General features: G+C 39.1%; 1 protein-coding gene across 1 annotated transcript in view; it reads left to right on the forward strand.

The window, feature by feature from the left end:
* si:ch211-113g11.6 (uncharacterized protein LOC559008 homolog) overlaps positions 1-12,302 on the forward strand; it is a 225,038-nt gene that overhangs the window by 27,213 nt on the left and 185,523 nt on the right. The gene's annotated exons all lie outside the window — the stretch shown is intronic.

The raw sequence follows: 12,302 nt of genomic DNA on the forward strand, positions 1-12,302 counted from the left end.
TTTTATTTCCTGGTTGGACATGGGCACATAGATAAACTAGTACAGGGTGACCAGATTTTCCCCATTTTTTTTTTTTTTTTTTTTTGGGTGGTTGGTGGTGGTAATAAAATTAAGAAACGAGTGCAGAATTTAGGATTTATTAGAGTTAGAATTTATTAAGAATTAATTGTTATGCACTCAGCCCATTCATAACTGACACGTGAGGCAGTATTTTCTTTGTGTTTTGGTTATTTTTAGGTATCAGATTGATCAAAACTAGGGACACCAGGGTCATTTCTTTTATAAATCTGGGACAAATCACTGGTTTTGGTTAAATCTGCTGGGACGTTCATAGATACAAAATTCTCTTTGCCTGTTGCTGTAACTCAGTTGGCTAAGCAATGCAAGTTACATCATCATATCAAAGCTCCTTTATATACAAATGCATGGTGAAAAGTAAGGTATATAAGTATATAACGTGTTTATTTAGTGATATTTAAGTATAGTTTCATAAATATCACGGTCAACTAAATGTTTACAACAGCCACACCTTTGGAAATCTTTACTGAAAGTCTTTGAGATTTTGCCTCAGATGTCAGTTTAACACTTTAACTTACCACCATGGTCATATCATGGGATTTAACCAACTAAGAAGTGCAGTATGTAAAGTTCAAAGGACACAAATGAAGGAGTGTGGATTGTGTAAAATTATAGTTTTTCTTGTATCCATGGAAACTTAGCTATAGACATTCACGATGCTACAGGTTTTTTTTTACACCATATGTGGTGTCAAATGTGTCATAAGACCTTACAGAAGAAACACTTTTAGAGAACGAACCCTTTCGTCACCAACCGAAACAGCAGAAAGTTAGGCCTTTCCTGTTGTGTTGACCTGGCGCCCCCTGGAGGCTGTTGTGATGCTGCAGGGCACAGAGGAGGGACACTTTTGGCTTTTCCACAGGATCTGCTGACCCTCCCTGACCAGTCCTCCTGTTAAACATTTGACTTGGACGCAAAGGCCACTGAGAAGCACAGTGGAAATTTTGCTGCAGCAGAACTTGAATTTCACTCAGAATCAATAAAGTATCTCTCTCTCTGTCTAATTGTTACCTAAGGTAAAATACCAAAAAGGTTTAGACGCTCAATAATGACTCTAAGTGAGGCTTTGATCTCACATAAATGAGGTTGATGGGCTCGACCTCATCTGACCCCCTCTGGATTATTCAGAATTGCGTTCTTTGCGGGCTAATGCTAATGGCTTTAGGAAAAAATACAAGGCAACACTATTATTTTGTTAAATGAATGTTTCAGCTGACAGAAAAATGCCGCACTTGCATGTAAATCAGCACTGCACATCATTTGGATGGAATTTTTTTGTTAATGACATAGAAGTATTTCTTTTTTAGAAATCAGCTCACTACTTTTGTATCTTTGTACTTTTCATTTGAACTTTTCTTTACAAACTGCCACTTCCCTGATGTAAAACTATGATTAGACTCTGGCAGGTAGAGATGTCAGTGATGAAAGTGATCGATTTGGGACTAAACTGTCTCTAGCTAACATCAGATCAATCCAGGCTGCAGGAAATTCAAACTCATTCAGATCATGCCAGGAATGTGGCGATGGGATGAATGCACAAGCAGGCTATTTGTCTGGATGTTTCAGCTCAATCGAGGTCTCATTTTTAAAGCAGGCGTAAGTACAAAAATGACTGCATGACTTTGAGCAAAAAAACCTGTCAAAGCTCACCAGATCTCAGAAGCTAAGTGGGGCAGGGCCTGGTTAGTGCTAGGATGGAAGACGGCTGGGAATACCAGGTTTTTGTGTCCTTAGGCAAGACACATTGCCCACATGGCCTAGTATGAAAGTGGAGAGTGTTGGTGGTGCAGTTTGCCAGCCTTGCTTCTGTCAGTCCAAATCCACTTCATTTATATACCACATTTTACAAACAAAGCAGTTTCCAAAATGCTGCACAGAGATCATAAAATGAAGACAACAAAAAGGTAAATTGCTAAAATCATGTCAGTCCTAAAACAATAAAACTAGTCAAATCAAATAAAAGCAAAACCATAAAAATCATAAAATAGCAGTAAATCAGTCAAATAAATACAATAAATGAAAGACTCTTGAGGAAACTCACGCAGTGTTAAAAGCCAGAGAATAAAAGTGGGTCTTGAGACGAGACTTAAAACACTCCACTGTGGGGGGCTGTGCGGACGAGGGGGGGCAGATTGTTCCAGAGCTTACAAAGAAGGTTCTGTCCCCCCTAGTTTCAAGTCTCATCTTAGACACCATGAGCTGGAGCTGGCCCTTGGACCTCAGAGCGCACACGGGGGTGTACATTTAGATGAGGTTCGAAACTTACTGTGGGCCCAGTCTATTCAAAGCTTTAAAAACAAACAATAACATCTCAAAATCAACTAAAACGAACTGGAAGGCAGTGTAACAACACTAAAATCGGGGTAATGTGCTCGTTTTTTGGTTCCAATTAAAAGTCGGGCAGCAGAATTTTGGCCCTACTGTAAGTGAGAAAGAAACTGTAAAGAAACAGTCGTCTAAATGAGAGGAGATAAAAGTGTGTGTGACATGTGCAAATGATTTAAAAGATAAGAAAGGTTTAATTTTAGATAAAAGCCACAAATGATAAAAGCCAGATTTTACAACCGCATTTACTTGTTTGTCAAATTCAGTCTCTGCCAGGACAGCTGTAGCTACAATCACCGAATGTGGAGTGAGTGAATAATGCACAGTAAAATATTGCAAGAAGCGCCATATAAATCAAATGCATTATTATGACTTTCAGTGTCAATTTTGTGATTTATAAAGACAGCATGAAAATGAAAATGAAAAGTGGCCTGGTCTGGAACCTTTAGAGATGAGATGTTTTGTCCCTACACACACTTTTAGTAAGAATACCACATAAAGTTTTTTTTAACATGAATTATTACAGCTTTTTATGCTCATGAACAAGGCATCGTGACAGTGTAATTAAACATAATACCATAATAATAAATGGCAGTAGGAAAACAGTGCAGATGGCTTTTGACAATAAACTTGTAAAATGACATGTTTACTTTGCTCTTAATTTTCATGTACAATTACAATCAAACTATAGTGGAGGCAACATTGACAATATCTTAAAGGGACAGTTTGGAATTTTGGACATAGAACCTCATTTCCTAGTGAGCCAGAGTGTTGGAGACATGTACAGACACGTTTTAAAATATTCCATCCAGTCCTTGTATTTGCAGAGATTGCTGCTGCTAAGCTAGTGCGTGTCAATGGCCATAGTTAGCCTGCCACTAAAAACAGTTTTACCCACTCCAAAAAACACCCGAAGCAAATCTTTTATTACGCCAGACTGTCGATGTAAATGTCTGTGTCGATAGAATAATGTTTGAAATTAAAACTAACCTTGCATTGCCTGAATTGTCGCATGTTGAGGGACTATTTTCTCATATATCAGTCCGCCGATGCCAAGCGTTATATCAGGAAGTACAACTCGCTGCTGCTGCTCAGACATAAATCCTTCAAATTCAAGGTTGGTTTTACTTCTAAAATTATTCTATCAACACAGACATTTACATAGACAGTCCGATGTTATAATAGGTTTGCTTCGGGTGTTTTGTAGAGTGGGTAAGACTGTTTTTAGTGGCTTAACTATGGCCATTAACATGCACTAGCCTAGCACCAGCGACCTCTGCAAATACAAGGACTGGATGGAATATTTAAAAAAGTGTCTCCATGCATCTCCAACACTCTGGCTCACTAGGAAATGAGGTCTTATGTCCAAAATTCTGAACTGTCCCTTTAAATGCATACTGGATTTTTGTAGCTTTTGATCACGAACAGAGGTGTCCAAACTTTTCTCATCAAGGGTCCCCATATATCCACACACAAAGAGTCTAGTGGTTAATACAGAGAACAATTTATAATAGTTTAATATAATAAAGTATAACAGGTTAGAATGAGCCTCCAGACTTTCATCCCTCTTAAGATCCTCTAAAGGACACACTGAGTACTTGATATTCATTTTATCAAGGTAGACTAAAAAAAAACTTGCCTAAAATTAAAATTACTATTTAGAGAAATATGGGTCAATTGCACTTGGAAACCTGAGGGCTTCAAGAAATGGGTCTGAGGGCTGCATTTGGACCCCAGGCCATAGCTTAGATATGAATTTTCAAAAAGAAGGAAGTGTCTGTGAAGTAACTGAATTTGTAGTTTAATTTGCAGACTTTTTAGCACAGTTTTAAGAAGTGAATTGTTAACCTCCGTAAGTTGTCAGCTGTAATTGACTGTCAATAGCAAAAAAAAAAAAACAACCCATGGAGCTCCGTCTTCCAGTTTGATGTTTCTGCGCCATTGCCCCCATAAGAGAGTGTGGTGGAGTGAAAGAAAAATGCACTGTGAAGAGCTTTGGGTGCTATATAAGACCAATGCATTATTATTATTACCATAACTATTCAAACACTTGACAAACAGAATGACCAAAATGACCCCTCACTGAATCAATATGGCTACTTTTAGAAATTGCGTTTGCTGTCTTTTACTGACTGGGAAACTAGTGCCTGAATGGTGCATTTCTGTACTGACTAAAATACAGATTGCTTTTGTCTGATAAATCTAGAACGATATCTTGCTGTACTTTTTATACAGATTAATATCAGTCTTGTCCCCACGCCCTCTGTTATGTCTCAAGCCCCGCCAAACATGATCTCACTGTAATGGAAATTTGTATTGTGAAGAAAAGATTTGTCAGTCCGTCTTTGTATAAATGAATGTGATTTCTCCCTGAGACCAGAGCAGTCAGTAACATGTGCAAAGGCTCAGCAGACACAATACATGTAGCCCGAATTTCAGACTTCCGGTTTCCCAAACTTCCGAAGCCCGTAAAGGTAAAAGGGCAAAAAAGAAACCTTTGGCTGCCTAAGAAATCATCCCGAGTTTGCAGTGAACATTTTGTATGTGGAGCGCCATCAAAACAAAATCCTGTTTGTTAAGTGAGAGGTACAGAAGACAAACAGGCTGAGCTGCACTTTCTTGTTCTTGTGGCTTTACAGCAACATCACGTCTTCGTCGTTTTGCAGTAGAAGGTGTTTCTTGGTGAACAGCTGGTGCCTTTCCCTTTGGTGTTGACTTTTTAAATTCGTAACCAAGGTCGAGCGAGGGATTGGGGTTTTGCTTTAATGGCGCTCCACATACAAAATGTTCACTGCAAACTTGGGATGATTTCTTAGGCAGTCAAAGGTTTCCTTTTTCATCCTTCCTGTGTATCAGTACTGGCCATCGCCTTCGCCTTTCACTATTTTTCAATTCCGTTGGGAAGGGAAACAGTTTGAAATTTTTTTTTGCATTTATTGAGTTCACAAAACTTCCAAAGGTCATTTTTCGAGCAGTTTTCCGCTGCTAGGACATCAAACAACCACACGATTACGATGTCTGAATCCCATAACTAAAATACAACAATATCAAAACCAGAAACAAAAGCAACACGGTTCAAAAGACTAGAAAAGATCGGCTTTGACAATAGCCACATCCCATTTGGAAATCAAACAGGGCGGTTTGATGCTCACTTTTTCAGAGGGCCCTTCCCAGTATGCATTGTGTAATGACCGGAAGTCTGAAATTCGGGATGCATGTATTGTCCCCACCCCACAGGAAACTGTATGTTGTCTTAGCTGTCCTCAAATGTAAGTTATATAAATGTAGTTGATTAGCACTTGTCTGAGAAACAAACATCACTCTGCTTTGCTATGTATGTAACTTGTATTTCTGTATAAATACCCGGAGTTCAGATGCTCTGGGGGAGAGGGAGAGAAGGGGTGACTGTAGAGAGGATACTCAGGAGAGGCTGTTGGTCTGTGGCCAGGGCAGGCCTGGGCCCTGTCCATATCTGCTGTAACAAGAAGAATAAACCTTTGTCTGTATTCCAAAAACTCATCGGGCTTCGCAAATGGATTCATTATTTATCACCAAGAGATATTTTATATTTTTTCTGGCAACAGTACAATCTGATTTTTTGTTGTTGTAAAAAACAAGAAACTGAAATGGATATATTTAAAAGATATATCCACAAATGTTCTATAGGTGACAAAGTCCATTATCCTGTGCATTAATCAAGAGTTTTCCTATATACTGTATTTAGTGTGTTCACTGTGTTTGTAGTTTCCTGCTTTGAAAACCTTGAATGCCCGATATCAAAGCAATTCTTTGTAATGGAAAGCAACTAAAAAACATAATTCCCTCTGGGTCTGGTGAAAAGTCCATGTTTTTTTTTCAGTTGCCTTGCTTCGACCTAGTTTGATTTTTAGGATTACATTTTCTCTGCGGTAGTTGCTCGCACTAATCCTCACTACTACACTCTGAATAACAGATTATTGAAGAGATTGGACTCATTGTCAGTCTATGATTATATCTAGTGTCCTGTGAGTGAGGCCAGGACAGGTGATCGGTTGGACAAAGAAGACGCCATTTTGACCATTTCAGGACTGGCGTTGTATTTATATTGATCATTTGCAACTGATGTCATCAACATTCTCTTGGGATGTGATTCTAACTGAAGCTCTGCTCTGTCTAAGGCTCTGTTTCTCAAGTTAAGGCCACCACACACTACAGGAGAATTTGTCCCGATTTTGACTGCAATTTGCTTCTCCCCAAGTTTTGAAGTCGCTGTGCTCCTCATATGTGTGGTGTCAATGTGACTCTGAGCCGCTCAGTCATATCGTAACGACCAAACCACAGTAAGAGCCGATAAAACAGAGCGTCTGGGGCAGAGGAGTGACAGACACAGAGGCGCAAGATACAAACTCGGGAAAGAGCGAAAATAATGAGAAGACTTTATTCCTCAGCTCTCGTAAAGTGGTAAATTTAAAGTGCAGCATCTCATCCACATTATCCATAGAAATTGTCCTTCGCAAATAATGACATCCAGTCCACAAAACCGCTCTATTAATCCAGTTTGAAGCCTTCTTTGAAAGTAAAAAGTCTTTTTACAATCTCACAGCGCACGGATTGGTCCGAAGCTGCAGATTGGCAATAGTGACTTTACTTCCTGTGTACTTTATCGCCAATCTTTTATGCATCTGAAGTACACATTTCGCAACTAATAACACAGATTTGACTTGTAGCTAAACTAGAAGTGCAGTGCTCTTATCTTTTGAACACAGGGGTTGCCAAACTTTTTTCTCTGGAGGCCACATTTTCGTTTCTGACTGTGATGGGGGCCGGGGTCGGGCGGCCGTACTGTATAACAGAATTGTATGACCCTGACGACACAGATTATATTCTTTGAAAACTGCCACACTTTCTTTACAGATCAGACAAACTTGCATGGTTCTTACACTGGACAAAAAAATAATTGGTTGTCCACTGTTCCTTGAAAACTCGGCGCACTCTGTCAACTTTTCATCATTTTGCTGTCCTTAACTGCACTACAGAACTCTGCGCGTGCGTTGATGGTCACTGTTTGATTTTGTGCTTGTCAGGTGATGAAAATTTGGCAGCAAAAATATGTCATATAATTATTTAAATATAAATACTTCTTATAAATATCATTTTTAATTGAAATCAGCAAAATATAAGATGCAGACGTGTTATTTGCCAAAAATAATTAAAAACAAAAAAATAGGCCATGACAACTTTTGAGGATTGCCTCATAGGGACAGTTCAAGTGGTGGGGGCAAAGGGGCAAAGGGGCAAAGGGGCCGAAATTGACCTATGTGCCTTAGTTTGATGACCCCTGCTTAAGAGTCACAGAGCCAGTCATCTTACAGGAAACAGCTGACGCCATCTCGCTCACAACTTTCTATCCTGTTGTCCTGTTGATCCTGCTGCAGTCTTTGCGATCAGAGATTTGAAGTCTTACAAGATTCTCTTCATGTCTGTGGTGTGCGCTTTTTGTCGTGCATTTAAAAAAATCTGAAAAATCCTTCAGTGTGTGGCGGCCTTTAGACTTTAATCTGAGCTTTATTTTACTGTCTGACCAGAAAGTTGGTCGCGGTTAGCTGGAACAGGTGAGCTGATTTGTGCTGTCAAACAAATCCCTAAAGTCTCTCGTAAAACTGAGTCACAAACTAGCCAGCATGAGCCAACAGTTTTTCAGTTAGTCACTCTCACCTCAGAGAAACAGAAAGAGTCAGAGAGCTGTGACTGGATGTGCATTGTGTAACTGATAAACATTCTGCCAGTAGCGATGCATGTAGAACACCCCCAGCATGATGTCACTGCAGAGTATCAACACAGCCTATGCCCCGTCCATCCTAACCCCAGTGTCAACATGAGGTCAAAGTAATTCTAATGATCAAATGAAGTATGACCCCAAACAATACGGCTAAATCAATACATTGAGCGGGTTTAATGCAATTTTCTTTTTCACCAGATAAGATAAAATTCTATTAGTGGTTTGATTTGTCTTTAAAGATCCTATGTTGCACAGAATTGACTCTTGGTAGCTTTAAGCCATGTTATAATGCCATTATCCCCTCAAAAACAGATCTGAAGTTGTGTTTTGTTTCGTCCACACATGTTTGAGTATATTTTGTTCAGTAGGGATCGGCAATTCCAAGGCTGAAATGATCCAAATGACTCTAGTGAAGATGTATTTGAGGGAAGAATTCAGCCTAAATATGCAGGGTTTGTGCATAAAACATGTGTGAATGAAACAAAACACAACACCAGGTATGTTTGTGATGAGGAAACAGCATTATAACATAGATCTGAAAATGGCGTTATAAATGAAAATCAATGTAACCTTGGATGATGATACCTGGGGGAGTGTTTGTTCTGGCTGTCATAGAGGGTGTGAAGTCAAATTTGGAAGGAGTTTGACTGGAAGGTCAAATTAAAATTCTTTGGAAACCCGCTGAAAACTTTTATTTTGAAATGTAGTCTTAGTGACGAATGTTGGAGGAATGGTGGACTTGTGGGTGACCAAACCCATATTTTAGGACTGTCCCAATATACATTGCTTCTCTTAAAGATGTTCTACAAAATATAATGGCTGTTGACTTCTCATTGGACCCAGTTTTTGCTAGATGCATTTCCTGATGATCTTTCTCATGATCAGTGCATCTTCTTCTTCTGATGACTGCAAGAAAAATTATTACTATCTACAGGCTGAAACCTGAGACACCAACCATTAATCAGTGGATATCAAAAATCAGATAAGTTTATACAATGGAACTGTTAACTGATCACTTACAGCTAAAGGTGCCAACTTTTGAAAAGAAGTAGGGTCCAATTATTGACTTTTCAAATAAGACACTTATGCCCTAACATGCCTTATTTTTTGTACTATATATTGATGTGAATTGATTTGTGGCAATAAAAGTTCAAATGGGTACTTTTTTTAATTTCGCCAATCACTGCTATTTGGTCGTGACGTATGTAATGCACCTAATCCCATAAGAAGAAGGGCAATAATGTCTTTCCCCTTGATAAAATTCACCAAACATTCTCTTTTTGCTGGCTTTAAATCCTCGATCTCAGGAATTGGTTCCAACACAGAATGTCTGTCTTCGTCTACATCCATCTCGACCGCTTTATTTACTGTTGTGCTGTTCCACAAAAAGGACCCAGACAGGCACTTGAGTTTGGTTTCATGGTTTCACAGCTCAGAGCTGATTGGCTGGTGTGCGGTCTACAACAGTTTTTTGCGAACCGTCTAGTGTATTCTGATTCTTGATGTAGTCGCTGGAGAGAAATGAAATTGAGCAGAGGCACTAGGTGACCCCAGCCTGGCTAGATAAAACTGGCAATATATTTCAAGTGTCTTGCTCCAACTTTATGCAATGGCTGAAGCAGGGATACAACCATAAACCTTCCAGTTTCCCTGGCAGCAAGGCTTTATATCACATACCCATTGCAGACTTATTAATGCAACACTTAATAGAAAGGGTTGAGTGTAGGCTACTATATATTCCTGCATAATGACATTTTTAAATGCTGACAAGCTTGCTACACACTGTATGCAAGGAGTTCACGGTGTTTTGTAGCTTGATTAATCTTATACAACAACCAGGCTGAATATGCGTACACATAATTACTATGTTAATGTATGCACTTGTGTCTTTATCGCCTGATTGGTACTTATACGAGACACATGTAAGCAGGGCTATAGCATGGCGTAGCACAGGATTTCATGTTGTTTCTATAGGCTAGGGCAATTAGTATGTTCTCCTCTACACTCTGTCAGTGCTGTGGGCATTAAAAACATTTCATAACATTTTTAAAGGGCCCATATTGCGTTATTTGCTGATCTGTTGTAATGTAGTTTCCTCATCACTAACAGACCTGGAGTTGTGTTTTGTTTCATTCACACATTTTTAACACACAAACCCATCGTATTTAAGTTCAGTTATTCTCTCAAGCCAAAAAAACACTCCACATTGTGATGTCATGTGGTGATACAGGAAGTGCTCCACTGTGTTTTTAAACTCCATGCACCTTCACTAGAATCATTAGGATGATTTCAGTCCTGGATTTGGAAATCTCTGCTGAACTAAAGGTAAAAAGTAATTGTTAACTTGAAAACATCACAAAGTGGAATAAAGCATGTTAAGCAATGGAGATGTAGACAAACTCATAAGAAAGGATTACTCAAACATGTGTGAATGAATCAAAACAAACTCCAGGTTTGTTTTTGAGGAGGTAACAGTATTATAACATAACTTAAAGGGACAGTCCAGAATTTTGGACATAGGACCTCATTTCCTAGTGAGCCAGAGTGTTGGAAACGTATGGAGACACTTTTTTAAATATTCCATCCAGTCCTTGTATTTGCAGAAGTCGCTGGTGCTAGGTTAGTGCATGTCAATGGCCATAGTTATAGTGCCACTAAAAACAGTCTTACCCACTCCAGAAAACACCTGAAGCAAATCTATTATTACACCCGACTGTCCATGTGAATGTCTGTGTTGATAGAATAATGTTTGAAATAAAACTAACCTTGCATTGCATGAGTCGTCGCATGTTGATAGACTATTTTCTCAGCAGTAGCAGGATTTTACTTTGCCGTTAAGACAGGTGCTCGGTCATGGGTCTCTAACCTGTAGCTCAAGATTTAACAGTAGCTCTCCACCCCCTTCCAAGTAGCTTACCAAGGCATTTCTGAATCATACCACGGTGCTGAATAACTCAAATTTGATTGATTAAATGCATATTTCCATTGTAAATTTATCATTTTGATGTCTAATTTTGTGCACTAATTACTGGATAATGGGTTAGGTTTTATTGGCATCTAACTGTACCTCATCTACAGCTTGCCATGGCTCTCATATTTACAAAATTTCTAGGGACCACTAAAATTAGTAGCTCTCTGGCTTTTTCGTTTTGCAAAAAAGTAGCTCACAGAAGAAGACCCTTGTGCTAGGTCAGTCCGCCGCTGCCAAGCTTTCTATCAGGAAGTACAACTCACTGCTGCTGCTCAGACATAAATCCTTCAAATGCAAGGTTGGTTTTACTTCTACAATTATTCTATCAATACAGACATTCACATCTGGCGTAATAATAGATTTGCTTCGGGTGTTTTGTGGAGTGGGTGAGACTGTTTTTAGTGGCAGGATAACTATGGCCATTGACTAGCCTAACACCAGCCACCTCTGCAAACACAAGGACTGGATGGGATATTTTTAAAGTGTCTCCGCACATCTACAGCACTCTGGCTCATTAGGAAATGAGGCCCTATGTCTAAAATTCCGAGCTGTCCCTTTAAAGCTCACAAGAGTCAGTTTTATGTAATATAGAACCTTTTAAGCAATAAAAAAATCTGTCTCTTCAGACTTTATTGCCCAATTCCGTATATTTATCTGCTCCTAAACATGCTCCACAAATTACCTCAAAAGCCTCATTACTAAAATGTGCATCCTTCCGCCGTGCAGGTGTGTTCTCGAAACTGCAAATTAAGCTTATTTATTAGCGTGTCTCCTGAGAAATGCAGTATCAGTGGTCAAAATGAGCCAGCTAATGCTAAATATCAGCTGAAGGAGCATGTGGAAATGCACAAACATGAGATAAGTAAAAACAACATAATCCCAGCAGCAGTGTTACCGAGCCATCTGTAATATTCCACAGCAAGCAGCCACTTAGAAACTGTGTGGTCAGAGAAAGATAACAGAAGAAAAATTCAATTCTGTCTTCTCGATAAAAGTTTTTGATTGAGGATGTTTCGTAGCACATCCAAGCAGCTTCTTCAGTCTGATCAGATTGTTGTTGAAGATACACTGAAGATACACTGAAGATACACTGAAGATACACTGAAGGAGGAGCTCAGACCTAGATCAAAACAAATAAAGCAAAGGTGTAAAATTTTATTTATTTATTTA

This window comes from Boleophthalmus pectinirostris, unplaced genomic scaffold, assembly GCF_026225935.1.
Source record: "Boleophthalmus pectinirostris isolate CB_2022bp ecotype Guang Dong unplaced genomic scaffold, ASM2622593v1 HiC_scaffold_6, whole genome shotgun sequence".
Taxonomy (NCBI): domain Eukaryota; kingdom Metazoa; phylum Chordata; class Actinopteri; order Gobiiformes; family Gobiidae; genus Boleophthalmus; species Boleophthalmus pectinirostris.